General features: G+C 43.4%; 1 protein-coding gene across 1 annotated transcript in view; it reads left to right on the top strand.

The window, feature by feature from the left end:
* The window catches only part of LOC138300931 (inhibitor of nuclear factor kappa-B kinase subunit alpha-like), a 417,875-nt gene that overhangs the window by 101,642 nt on the left and 301,435 nt on the right, over positions 1–14,798 (top strand). The window lies entirely within an intron of this gene.

Below are 14,798 nucleotides of genomic sequence, written 5' to 3'. Positions count from 1 at the left end.
TATGTAACGCCATAATCCAAAGGTGAGGTTTGTAATGAAAATTATAGGCATGATGTCTTCATGCATAGCCATTGTCCCAAACGCAATATTACACATGCGGCCCTTACAACAGTGCCTAGCAAAACAATGGACACAAGCACAGGGTCAACTGCAAGATCTAGTGTTGGTAGACCGCCAGACACAATTCTCGCTTCAATGGTGGAACCCTATAAATTTAAACCAAGGGCGGCCATTCCAAGACCCAGTGCCTCAAGACGTGATCACAACAGATGCTTCCATGATGGGGTGGGGAGCACATCTCAACCAGCACAACATACAGGGACAATGGGACAATCAACAAAAACAACTACACATAAATCATTTAGAACTGTTGGCAGTGTTTCTAGCATTGAAAGCATTTCAACCACTGATAGCCCACAAACACATTCTTGTCAAAACCGACAACATGACGACAATGTATTACCTCAACAAACAAGGAGGGACACACTCGTCACAACTGTGTCTCTTAGCACAGAAAATTTGGCATTGGGCAATTCACAATCACATTCACCTAATAGCACAATACATCCCAGGCATACAGAACCAGTTGGCTGACAATCTAAGCCGAGATCACCAACAAACACACGAATGGGAAATTCATCCCCAGATCCTACAAGATTACTTTCTACGCTGGGGAATGCCAAAAATAGACCTATTTGCAACAAAAGATAACGCAAAATGCCAAAACTTTGCATCTAGGTACCCACACCCTCAGTCCAAGGGCAATGCGTTATGGATCAGTTGGTCAGGGATATTTGCTTACGCTTTTCCCCCTCTCCCACTCATTCCTTATCTGGTAAACAAACTAAGTCAAAACAAACTCAAACTAATACTTACAGCACCAACCTGGGCTCGCCACCCGTGGTACACAACACTGCTAGATTTATCAGTAGTACCTCACATCAAATTACTGAACAGGCCAGATCTGTTAATGCAACACAAACAACAGATCAGACACCCGAATCCAGCATCGCTCAATCTAGCAATCTGGCTCCTGAGTTCTTCGAATTTGGACATTTAGGCCTTACACAAGAATGTATGGAGGTCATTAAACAAGCTAGAAAACCCACTGCAAGACATTGCTCCGCAAACAAATGGAAAAGATTTGTTTACTACTGGCACACTAATAAAATTCAACCACTGCATGCTTCCGCAAAAGACATTGTAGGCTACTTATTACACTTACAGAAGTCTAAGCTAGCATTCTCTTCAATTAAACTACATCTCACTGCAATATCTGTCTATCTGCAGATTACACATTCAACATCGCTTTTTAGAATCCCAGTCCTCAAAGCATTTATGGAGGGACTAAAAAGAATCATACCCCCAAGAACACTACCAGTACCTTCGTGGAACCTTAATATTGTATTAACACGACTCATGGGACCACCATTCGAACCCATGCACTCTTGTGAGATGCAATACTTAACTTGGAAGGTAGCCTTTCTAATAGCTATTGTAGGAAGTTGGCTCTGTATGCACTATTTCAAAGTAAGGAATAGTATGCACAGAGTCCAAGGGTTCCCCTTAGAGGTAAGATAGTGGCAAAAAGAGATAATACTAATGCTCTATTTTGTGGTAGTGTGGTCGAGCAGTAGGCTTATCAAAGGAGTAGTGTTAAGCATTTGTTGTACACAGACTCAAAGACAATTCCAGGCCAATAGTTTTTTGTATAGAAAAATATATTTTCTTAGTTTATTTTAAGAACCACAGGTTCACATTTTACATGTAAGACTTCAAATGAAAGGTATTGCAGGTAAGTACTTTAGGAACTTTGAATAATCACAATTGCATATATACTTTTCACATAAATCACATATAGCTATTTTAAAACTAGACAGTGCAATTTTCACAGTTCCTAGGGGGAGTAAGAGTTTGTTAGTTCTTGCAGGTAAGTAAACCACCTACGGGGTTCAAGTTTGGGTCCAAGGTAGCCCACCGTTGGGGGTTCAGAGCAACCCCAAAGTTACCACATCAGCAGCTCAGGGCCGGTCAGGTGCAGAGTTCAAAGTGGTGCCCAAAACGCATAGGCTTCAATGGAGAAGGGGGTGCCCCGGTTCCAGTCTGCCAGGTAAGTACCTGCGTCTTCGGAGGGCAGACCAGGGGGGTTTTGTAGGGCACCGGGGGGGACACAAGTCCACACAGAAAGTACACCCTCAGCAGCACGGGGTGGCCGGGTGCAGTGTGCAAACACGCGTCGGGTTTTCGATAGGTTTCAATGGGAGACCAAGGGGTCTCTTCAGCGATGCAGGCAAGGGGGGGGCTCCTCGGGGTAGCCACCACCTGGGCAAGGGAAAGGGCCTCCTGGGGGTCACTCCTGCACTGGAGTTCCGATCTTTCAGGTCCTGGGGGCTGCGGGTGCAGAGTCTTTACCAGGCGTCGGGATCTGGGAGTCAGGCAGTCGCGGTCAGGGGGAGCCTCTGGATTCCCTCTGCAGGCGTCCCTGTGGGGGCTCATGGGGGGCAACTCTGGCTACTCACGGTCTCACAGTCGCCGGGGAGTCCTCCCTGAAGGGTTGTTTCTCCACAAGTCGAGCTGGGGGCGTCGGGTGCAGAATAGCAAGTCTCACGCTTCCGGCGGGAAACGCAGTTGTTTTAAAGTTGCTCCTTTGGAAACAAAGTTGCAGTCTTGGGTGAACAGAGCCGCTGTCCTCGGGAGTTCTTGGTCCTTCTAGAGCAGGGCAGTCCTCTGAGGCTTCAGAGGTTGCGGGTCCCTGTGGAAAGCGTCGCTGGAGCAGTGTCTTTAGAAGTGGGGAGACAGGCCGGTAGAGCTGGGGCCAAAGCAGTTGGTGTCTCCGTCTTCTCTGCAGGGTTTTTCAGCTTAGCAGTCCTCTTCTTCTTAGGTTGCAGGAATCTGAGTTCCTAGGTTCTGGGGAGCCCTTAAATACTAAATGTAAGGGTGTGTTTAGGTCCAATGGCTACTAGCCCTGAGGGTGGGTACACTCTCTTTGTGCCTCCTCCCAAGGGGAGGGGGATCACATTCCTATCCCTATTGGGGAAATCCTCCATCTGCAAGATGGAGGATTTCTAAAAGTCAGAGTCACCTCAGCTCAGGACACCTTAGGGGCTGTCCTGACTGGCCATTGACTCCTCCTTGTTATTCTCATTATCTACTCTGGCCTTGCCGCCAAAAGTGGGGCCGTGGCCGGAGGGGGCGGGCAACTCCACTAGCTGGAGTGCCCTGTGGTGCTGTAACAAAGGGGGTGAGCCTTTGAGGCTCACCGCCAGGTGTTACAGTTCCTGCAGGGGGAGGTGTGAAGCACCTCCACCCAGCACAGGCTTTGTTACTAGCCACAGAGTGACAAAGGCACTCTCCCCATGTGGCCAGCAACATGTCTCGAATGTGGCAGGCTGCTAAAACCAGTCAGCCTACACGGGTAGTTGGTTAAGGTTTCAGGGGGCACCTCTAAGGTGCCATCTGGGGTGTATGTTACAATAAAATGTACACTGGAATCAGTGTGCATTTACTGTGCTGAGAAGTTTGATACCAAACTTCACAGTTTTCAGTGTAGCCATTATGGTGCTGTGGAGTTCGTGTTTGACAGACTCCCAGACCATATACTCTTATGGCTACCCTGCACTTACAATGTCTAAGGTTTTGCTTAGACACTGTAGGGGCACAGTGCTCATGCACTTGTGCCCTCACCTATGGTATAGTGCACCCTGCCTTAGGGCTGTAAGGTCTGCTAGAGGGGTGACTTATCTATACTGCATAGGCAGTGTGAGGTTGGCATGGCACCCTGAGGGGAGTGCCATGTCGACTTACTCGTTTTGTCCCCACCAGCACACACAAGCTGGCAAGCAGTGTGTCTGTGCTGAGTGAGGGGTCCCCAGGGTGGCATAAGACATGCTGCATCCCTTAGAGACCTTCCCTGGCATCAGGGCCCTTGGTACCAGGGGTACCAGTTACAAGGGACTTACCTGGATGCCAGGGTGTGCCAATTGTGGAAACAAAAGTACAGGTTAGGGAAAGAACACTGGTGCTGGGGCCTGGTTAGCAGGCCTCAGCACACTTTCAAATCAAAACTTAGCATCAGCAAAGGCAAAAAGTCAGGGGGTAACCATGCCAAGGAGGCATTTCCTTACAGCTATCACATCACATCACTTAGAAGAGTAAGTGAGATACAAGCATTTACTATACAAGAACCCTTTATACAAATACATAAACATAAAGTGGTTCTACGTACAAATCCCAAATTCTTACCAAAAGTCATATCGCCGTTCCACCTAAACCAAACAGTGGAACTCCCAGTCTTCTTTCCACAACCAGACCCAGTAGCCGAAAGAGCCTTACATACATTACACATAAAGAGAGTACTAATGTATTACAATGACAGGACAAAACAATTTCATAAAACAAAACAATTGTTTGTAGCCTTCCAAAAACCTCATGCCGGTAATCCTATATCCAAACAAGGCATTGCCAGATGGATAGTTAAATGTATTAAAACTTGTTATATCAAAGCAAAAAGAGATCTACCTATTACACCGAAAGCGCATTCCACTAGGAAAAAAGGCGCCACAATGGCCTTTCTGGGGAATACACCTATGACTGAAATTTGTAAGGCAGCCACCTGGTCTACGCCTCATACATTCACAAAACATTACTGTGTAGATGTGTTAACAACACAACAAAGCCAAAGTAGGACAGGCTGTATTAAGGACATTATTTCAAACAACTTCAGCGCCTACTGGCTAAGCCACCGCTTTTTAGGGGAGGTTACTGCTTAGAAGTCTATGCACAGCATGTGTTTCTGCAGCTACACATGCCACCGAACGGAAAATGTCACTTACCCAGTGTACATCTGTTCCTGGCATGAGAGGCTGCAGATTCACATGCGCCCTCCCACCTCCCTGGGAGCCTGTAGCCGTTGTTAGTTGATTAAGATTTGTAAATAAATATTATTTTAATATACATTGTGTACATACACACCTACTCCATTGCATGGGGACATCTGGTATACTCTCAACTCCTACCTCACCCTCAGCGGGGAAAACAATCTAAGATGTAGTTGACGCCCATGCGCAATGGAGCCGAAAGGGAGGAGTCCCTCTGCCTCGTGACTCGAAAAGACTTCTTCGAAGAAAAACAACTTGTAACACTCTGAGCCCAACACTAGATGGCAGGATAATGCACAGCATGCGAATCTGCAGCGTCTCATGCCACAAACAGACATGTGTATCTGCAGATACACATGCTGTGCATTATCCTGCCATCTAGTGTTGGGCTCAGAGTGTTACAAGTTGTTTTTCTTCGAAGAAGTGTTTTCGAGTCACGGGATTGAGTGACTCCTCCTCTTCGGTTCCATTGCGCATGGGCATCCACTCCACTGTTAGATTGTTTTCTTTCCACCGTCGAGTTCAGACGTGTTTCCTCTTGCTCCGAGATTTCGATTCAGGAAACGCTGTAAAACTTTCTTTTCGTCGGTATTGTATCGATCAGGTTTATATCCTTCCATCGACACAGCCGTACCATCGGGAAAACAACTTTGTTCGCCCTTCGGGATGCGCGCGCATCTCAGGCCTATTCGGGCTGTCCGCGTGGAAGCCTCATGGATCGGACTCCATTCCGATTCTGTCCTCAGTGCCACGCGAAGTACCCGTACAGAGACCAACATCTGGTTTGCAACCTTTGCCTTTCCCCAGATCATCGGGAAGAAAACTGTGAGGCCTGTCAGTCCTTCCGATCGAAAAAGACTCTTCGAGACAGGAGGGCACGAAGACTCGAAATGGCTTTGAGAAAGGGCGAACATCTTGACGTAGAGGAAGAAGAACTGATGCAAACAGCAGTCTCGGTTCGAGATTCCGAGACCGAACAGGAACCAGAAGACGACAGACCGGTCACAGCAGGACAACATGTGAGTACGTCCGCCCCTGTACCCTCACAAAAGAAAAAACACAAGGCCTTGGGTACCCCACTGCCGGAAGGCCATGGCTCGGCCCGAAAAAAGACTGGCGGTGACGAACTTACCAGTTCGGCACCGAAAAAGGCCACTCCTCCGAAAACATCGGAGACAACAAAAAGCTCCATGTCCGACTCCAGTGGACACCTTTTTTTTGGAGTCGAAAATTAGAAAACCACTTTCGGAGCTGAAACCTTCGTCCTCATCATCTTTTTTGATCCTGAGAAAGCATGCTTCGGAGCCGAAAAGGCCAACTTACACAGAAGAACATGGACTTTCAAAGAGACTTTAGGAAACCCACAAAACCTCTGAAGAGGAGTTAGAGATACAACCAATACCAGAGGTTATGGATGAAAGGCAATCCAGGATCCACATCCATAAGTAAACAGGGAGAATTCTGACAGCACCTCCTTTAAAAACAAAAAGGAAGCTAGCTTTTCAGGAGGAACTGGACACTATGCAGCCTCCAGCAAAAGTGCCAAAGCCAAAGGAGAAACCACCACCTCCTCAAACTTCTCCTTCTCATTCTCCTCACCTACCTAACTCCCCTCCTACTAGTCCTACACCAGTGCAGTCACCCACTCACTCTTATGATTCACAGCAAGACAATGTGGATCCATGGGACCTTTATGACCCAGATCCCATTCCTATTAATGATCCAGATACCTATCCCTCTAAACCATCAACTGAGGATAGTACTGTCTATAACCAAGGTATAGCTGGGGCTGCAGCATATCATGGTGTCACCATGCATACAGAACCCGTAGAAGAGGATTTCTTATTTAACACTCTATCCTCAACACATTCTAGATATCAATGTCTTCCGATGCTCCCAGGCATGGTAAAACATGCAGATCGGATATTTAGTGAACCTGTTAAAGCACGTATCATAACACCTAGGATAGAAAAAAAATATAAACCTGCACCCTCTCACCCTGATTATATCACCCATCAGGTACCTCCTGATTCAGTGGTAGCTAGCGCTGCCAGGAAGAGAGCAAATAGTCAGTCATCAGGAGATGCACCCCCTCCTGCTAAAGAGAGCAGGAAATTTGATGCTGCAGGGAAAAGAGTTGCGTCCCAGGCAGCAAATCAGTGGAGGATAGCCAACTCGCAAGTACTATTAGCTAGATATGACAGAGCCCATTGGGACGAGATGCAAGACATAATCCAGCATCTCCCCAAAGAACACCAAAAAAGGGCACAACAAGTAGTGGAGGAAGGGCAAGCCATTACTAACCATTAAATACGATCTGCCCTAGATACAGCAGATACCGCTGCTAGAAGTGTCAATACTGCGATCACTATACGCAGGCATGCATGGCTCAGATCTTCTGGACTCAAGCCAGAAATACAGCAGGCTGTATTAAATATGCTGTTCGATAAAAAACATGTTTTTGGGCCAGAAGTAGATACAGCCATGGAAAAATTGAGAAAGAACTCTGCCACAGCAAAAGCAATGGGTGCACTCTACTCTGCACCATACAGGTGGTCCTTTCGAAAACCTCAGTTTCGAGGTGGATTCAGATCACTGAAGCATCCACCTCACAGGCAAAGCCAACCTACCAACCGCAATACCAACGGGGTGGTTTTAGGGGCACATATAGAGGACAGTAATCCAGAAGTAGAGGAAAATTTCAGGCCTCTAAGCAGCCTCCACAGCACCCAAAACAGTGACTTCTCTCATTCCCTTCCACTCCACACCTCTCCTGTGGGGAGAAGACTACAACAGTTCCACACAAATTGACAGAATATTACCACAGACAATTGGGTGCTATCAATTATCCGCAATGGCTATTGCCTAGAATTAATACACACTCCTCCAAATATCCCACCAAGGTCACACAAACTATCCACAGAACACACCATTCTGTTACAAGAAGAGGTCCAATCTTTACTACTCAAACAAGCAATAGAATCGGTGCCACAGTCTCAAATAGGAACAGGAGTTTACTCACTATATCTTCTAATTCCCCAAAAAGATGGCACCCTCAGACCAATATTAGACTTCAGGCCCCCTCAATCTTTACATCCTGTCAGAAAATGTTCACATGGTAACTTTACAGGATGTCATCCCACTACTACAAAAACAAGATTTCATGACAGCCTTGGACCTCAAAGATGTGTATTTTCATATACCCATCCATCCTGCACACAGGAAAAATCTCAGGTTTGTCATTCAGGGAAAATACTACCAGTTCAAAGTGTTGCCCTTTGGAATAACAACAGCTCCAAGGGTATTCACAAGTGCTTAGCAGTAGTGGCAGCCTACCTAAGAAGACAACATATACATGCCTTTACATATCTAGACGATTGGCTAATAAAATCAAACAGTCATACGCAATGCCAAAATCATACGCATTATGTAATACAAACCTTGCACACACTAGGGTTTCTCAATAAACTACCAAAAAACACACCTTTAACCAGCACAAATACAACAATATTTGGGCACAATATTAGACACTCAGCAAGCTCTAGCATATCCAAATACACAAAGGATACAAGCTTTCCAAAATATAATCACACAAATATAAACAAATCAACAAAACACTGTCAGATTTGCCATGAAAATTTTAGGAATAATGGCATCATGCATTGCAATTGTGCCATACGCAAGATTAAACATGCGGCCCTTACAACAGTGCCTTGCACAACAATTGTCACAGGCACACGGTCAACTTCAAGATCTAGTGTTGATAGACCGCAAAACATACATGTCCCTCCAATGGTGAAATTCCACAAATCTAAAAAAAGTGCGGCCATTTCAAGACCCTGTGCCTCAGACCATAATCACAACAGATGCATCAATGATTGGTTGGGGAGCTCACCTAAACAATCACAACATTCAAGGGCAATGGGATGTCAACCACAAACAGCTACACATAAACCACTTGGAGTTATTAGCTGTTTTTCTAGTACTCAAAGCTTTTCAACCTCTTCTCACACAGACGAATGTTCTTATCAAAACAGACAACATGACAGCAATGTATTATCTCAACAGAGATGGCCCAGAAAATTTGGAAATGGGCAATCCACAACTAAATTTATCTATTAGCACAATACATTCCAGGGATAGACAATCAATTAGCAGATATCCTCAGCAGAAATCACCAACAATCTCACGAATGGGAGATTCATCCTCAAGTACTCCAAAAATACTTTGAAAAGTGGGGAACACCAAACTTAGACCTGTTCGCAACATGCAAAAACACAAAATGCCAAAACTTCGCATCCAGACACCCACATCCCCTATCCAAGGGCAATGCTCTATGGATCAGTTGGTCAGGGATATTTGCATACGCTTTTCTCCCACTCCTTCCGTTTCTAGTCAACAAGATGCGTCAAACTTCACTCAACATGATACTCATAGCACCAACATGGGCACATCAACTGTGGTACACAACATTATTATACCTGTCAGTAGTACTACACTCCAAAACTCCCAACCAGACAAGATCTGTTGACACAAAACAGAGGTCAAATCAGGCATCAAAATCTCAACACACTCAATCTAGCAATTTGGCTCCTGAGGTCTTAGAGTTTGGATATTTACAATTCTCATCAGAATTTATGGAAGTTATTAAGCAAGCAAGAAAACCCACTACTAGACAGTGCTATGCAAACATATGGAAAAGATTTGTATGTTACTGTCAAACCAAAAATATAGACCCTCTTACAGCATCAGTACAAGATATTGTATGTTATTTACTTCATTTACAAAAATCTAATTTAGCATTCTCTTCAATAAAAAATCATCTTACTGCAATTTCAGCATATTTACAAAATATACAACATAGCTCTTTATTTAGAGTTCCTGTCATTAAAGCTTTCATGAAAAGTTTAAAATGCATCATGCCACCCAGACCACCACCAGTTGCTTCTTGGAATCTAAATATAGTGCTTACACGACTTATGGGACCACCTTTTGAGCCTATGCATTCATGCCAAATTCAATTTCTAACATGGAAGGTTGCCTTCCTAGTGGCAATAACTTCTTTAAGAAGAGTAAGTGAAATCCAAGCCTTTACTCTTGAAGAACCTTTCTTCCATGTACTCAAGCATAAAGTTGTACTAAGAACAAACCCAAAATTTCTCCCAAAAGTTGTATCACCATTTCATGTAAATCAAACAGTGAAATTGCCAGTCTTTTTCCCACAGCCAGATTCTGTGGCAGAAAGAGCTCTAAACACATTAGACATCAAAAGAGCTTTAATGTACTATATAGATAGAACTAAACCGTTTAGAAAGACTAAACAACTATTTGTAGCTTTCCAAAAACCTCATACAGGCATTCCATATCAAAACAAGATTTAGCAAGATGGATTGTAAGATGCATCCAAACATGCTATATTAAAGCAAAAAGACAGCTTTTAGTTACTCCTAAAGCACACTCTACAAGGAAAAAAGGTGTTACAATGGCTTTTTTAGGGAATATACCAATGGCTGAGATATGTAAAGCTGCCGCTTGTTCAACACCACATACATTCATGAAACACTATTTTGTCGACGTGTTCTCACGACAACAAGCCACAGTAGGCCAAGCTGTACTAAGAACATTATTTCATACAACTTCAACTCCTACAAGCTAACCACCGCTCATTTATGGAGGGCAAACTGCTTTATAGTCTATGCACAGCATGTGTATCTGCAGCTACACTTGCCGTCGAACGGAAAATGTCACTTACCCAGTGTACATCTGTTCATGGCATGTTCCGTTGCAGATTCACATGCACCCTCCCTCCTCCCCAGAAGCCTGTAGTCGTTGAAGTTACAAACATTTGTACATATGTGTATACATTTACATTAGCATGGACATCTCTTACTATGTACCTATATACTCTATCACTCCTTCCTTTACCCTCTGCGGGAAAACAATCTAACAATGGAGTTGATGCCCATGCGCAGTGGAACCGAAGAGGAGGAGTCACTCGATCCCATGACTCGAAAAACACTTCTTTGAAGAAAAACAACTTGTAACACACCGAGCCCAACACTCGATGGCAGGATAATGCACAGTATGTGAATCTGCAGCGTAACATGCCACGGACTGTTCAATCGCTATTCAATCATGTAAATCTATGAAAGAGCCGGTACTGGAGTAAGGAGTTCATAGATTCATATGCTTGAATGATTCCCCGTCATCAAGATGGGAGCTCCACGGTACCATTAGAAAAAAGCAATGCAATGATAGGTATAGACTGTAAAGTCCCTAGGCCCTTCAGTTTAGTATTATATCGTAGTCATTTTTAAAAGAGACTAAAGTTGAGTACAAACTATTCAGGTTACACACACCACCCTTTAGAACACTCCTGTGAGAAGCTCCAGCCCCTCAGATCTTTTAGAGCACAAGTGTAGATAAACACCAAATGACAGAGAATGTTCGCTCCCCAGGGGAGAGGGGTGGGTCGCATGTGAATCTATGAACAATTTGAGTGATGGCGAACTACAGTTACTGGTAAGCAACTTATTTTCTTTTCCACAACCGCCCTTATTAGTGATAAGGAGGAATGACCACCATATTCTTTAATCAAAACTCTTTAACAGGATTAACTGTACTTTTTTTTTTTTTTTTTACATTAACATAGAGAAATGAGGAACTTGTGATAGATCGTATGAGAAAAATATACCCAAATATGTATATGTTGGCACTTGTTTGAGTTTACTTCAAGCCACCAAACCCTTTTTCAATGTTTTCTTGCAAAAATCAGTACATTGTTTTGCCTGTGTTATTTACTAATTTATTTAAAGTGCAGTATTGTGTAACAGCTGTCCGTATTCAAAACCAACTTCGCAGTAATCCATCACATTTAAACCTTCTGCATAGTGCAAGCATTTAATTTGCCTCAGCCCAATTTTAGGCGCAAAATCTGGTACTTGGAGTAGGGCATTTGGGAAATTAACTAAATAAGGTTGGTCTCAATACAGAACCCTGCTTCAAGCCACTATTTACTCTAGTATCTCAAAATCTCCCATTAAGATCTCACACTATCTGCACCCAGTCATCTAAGTTATGTCTTTGTGCAGAACCAGCATTAGGCCACTTTGGATATTCAACGCTCTTAGCTTTTGCCAAAGTGTGGCTCGGTCTACTATCAAAGGTAGAACACCAACATACCATAAATACAACATCCCACATAGGTCCATTGTAGTATTTATAGTCAAAGACCAAGAAAGCATTCAGTGCTCAATTGTGCTGTTGGATGTTACTGTTCCCTGGGTGGTGGTGGTGTGTTTTTCTTATTTTTTTTTTTTTTTTTAAATAAAACTCAGAGAGTAAAGTTCAGGAAACATATTCTTTTGACTTCCTATCTCCTCAGCATGTTTAAAAGTATCAGTGGCCTTTCTGGTGGAATATACTGAGATTAATTGTTCAAACCCGACCATGAGATTTTGTCCGTTTTACAGGTAGAAAAATGGTGTAAATGGTCATATGATCAATTTGCCTGTTAAGTTCCCTTTTTATGGCTTGTCGCTATGTGGGGTGGATAAAACACCTGTGCCCAAGATGGCTGACAAAAACAATTTCAATGCTTGTTAATGTAATCTTCATATCAGGTGTGAAGTAATCAGAAAGTGGAAACATAAGAAATTAATTAGAATGCTATACCAACATAAAAAAATTATTTACTGCTATATAGCTTAATCAAATATCGCTTCCAACCATAGTCACGCTTTTCGGAAGTCCTGCAATTAATCTACACACTAATTCTCATGTCACTCTCAAAGACCAGAAACATCTCTTTCAATATTATCTCCAATAATGTGTGCACCTACTTGCTCAGGAAAATGAAATGGTACTGGTGTTAAATTTCATACATTTGTAGTGATAGTTCATACTTTGATCCATATGATAATAATGGTTAAAAATTCAATATCTCCTATTAATAAAATTCTGTTAGTAACTAGATCATGAACATAGGATTCATGTTTTGCAGGTGTTATTTACTGACAGCTCTGATATTTCCTTAATCTTGCACCCTTTTTTCCAAGCGTGGACTTGCCAGTGCACATTTAGGGCCAGATTACAAGGCTGGTGGCCCGAAGGCTGCCAACCTCATGGTAGCTGTTGGACTGCTGGGGCTGTGGTGGTCCGACCGTCACATTACAACGTTGGTGGGCAGACCCGCCAGCCTCCCAACGCCCCTGCAAGGATGTCAGATACTGAATGCCTGACGGCAGTGCATGTTGCAATCAGCCAGGGCAGCGCTGAAATCGGCTTCGCCGTGCTGATTACAACCTTGTTCTCAGCCAGCCTCTGCAAATCAGCCCAGTGGGAAAGCCATAATGGGGCCAGTGGGTAGGTCAACCGCATCGCGGCAACCATCTCGTCGGGAGTTTGGTAGATGGGTGTTTCCATCTGCCAAACTCTTAATCAGCCCCATAATCTTGATAGTAATGACTCTTCTATAGTTTAACTACTGTATGAAAACTTCAACTCTGACAGCTCTTTTTGTTTGCTTGATTTATTTTCCATCTCTCAAATGTGATGGGAGGTTTCTAAACAGTTCTTCAAGTGATGTGAAATTTTCAGTTGACTTAAACGTAAATGCTTGCATATTTTGTGAGGCTCACAGGTATAATTTTCTAGGATCACCCACCCCTACCGCACACAAGTCCAAGTTTGCCCTGCTTGTATTTTAACTGATGCATGTGTAGTGGAACAGTCGAATTTGGCCTACTTTTTGCTCGGTACGCACTGTGACCATTCATTTGTTCAAACTATTGTAGTGCAACACTTATGTTTACAAGCTTTAAAGGTACATGTGGATGCTTTTTTATATCCCTGCTCACACAGCCAACAGAAAAGAACAATGAGATGGTCATTCGAAGAGTAGAATTCACTTAAATAGATGTGGTTAGGGATGGTGTGACCTGATCAGCCAGCTGATTACTTGTTTTTAGGGCTGAATGTACACCTCCTCCTAACTGGCTGACAAGATCACCTTCTCTGGCGGCTCTCTGCACACCAACAGCCAGGACACAGAGTGAAGACAAAGAAGGGTGAAAAAGAAAAACAAATTAAGCCAACATTGTTTTCAGTCTATGCACCCTGAATCAAACAACATTCCCATATTCATCAGAACCTCCCAAATGCTGCTTCAAATCAGAAAATAGTTGTTGTCCCCCCACTCCCACACCCTTAAAGGAACAGTACATCATGAAACACTAAATAGTCCATATGCCATCTACCCCTCAAATCACTTGTTGACTATATCCTCGCATTTGACTCTGCACAGCAGTCCTTTGTCCAAGTTTGTTCTATACAAGTACCATATACATATATCAATTAAGGAAGACCTCTCTTTCCTACAGCTTAACACCCAGGATGTGACCAAATGGAGCAGTGTTCTGCAGGGGTTCGCTTCCATCATTCCTTTGTGCATAATAGTCTAGATGTCTTGTCTTTGTGCAGGAGGAGAGTTATGCTCCTTCCTAGCCCATTATATGTCTGAGAATATTTTTAGAACAAAGAGCTTACTGTCAGCTTGTACTAGGTAATTTTCACCGATTCTTTGGAGTTCTTTAAATATGTTACGTTTGCTGGTCTACATTAGTAAGTTAGCGTAAAGAATCCAAAGGGCTCCATTGTTTATACCCTTTCCAGTGCTGTTGATGCATTTTTCAGTTTATTATCCAAAAAGAGTAAACTTGATAATCATGTGTTAAGCTTTCTAAAATATTTTTGTCAGAATGCACTGAAAAGAAATTTGAGCTCACGTGTAGTCACCATCTTGTTCTGAGCTATGCTGCCCATTATTTTTATGAAGGTAATTTGTTTTTCCCATACACCCCAATTTGTTGCCGTTGGAAATTGGTTTTCATTTGACTGTTCTTAATAGGACTGTCGAGGAGA

The sequence above is a fragment of the Pleurodeles waltl genome, chromosome 6 (assembly GCF_031143425.1).
Source record: "Pleurodeles waltl isolate 20211129_DDA chromosome 6, aPleWal1.hap1.20221129, whole genome shotgun sequence".
Lineage (NCBI taxonomy): Eukaryota > Metazoa > Chordata > Amphibia > Caudata > Salamandridae > Pleurodeles > Pleurodeles waltl.
This window is presented reverse-complemented; position numbering and strand designations above follow the sequence as displayed.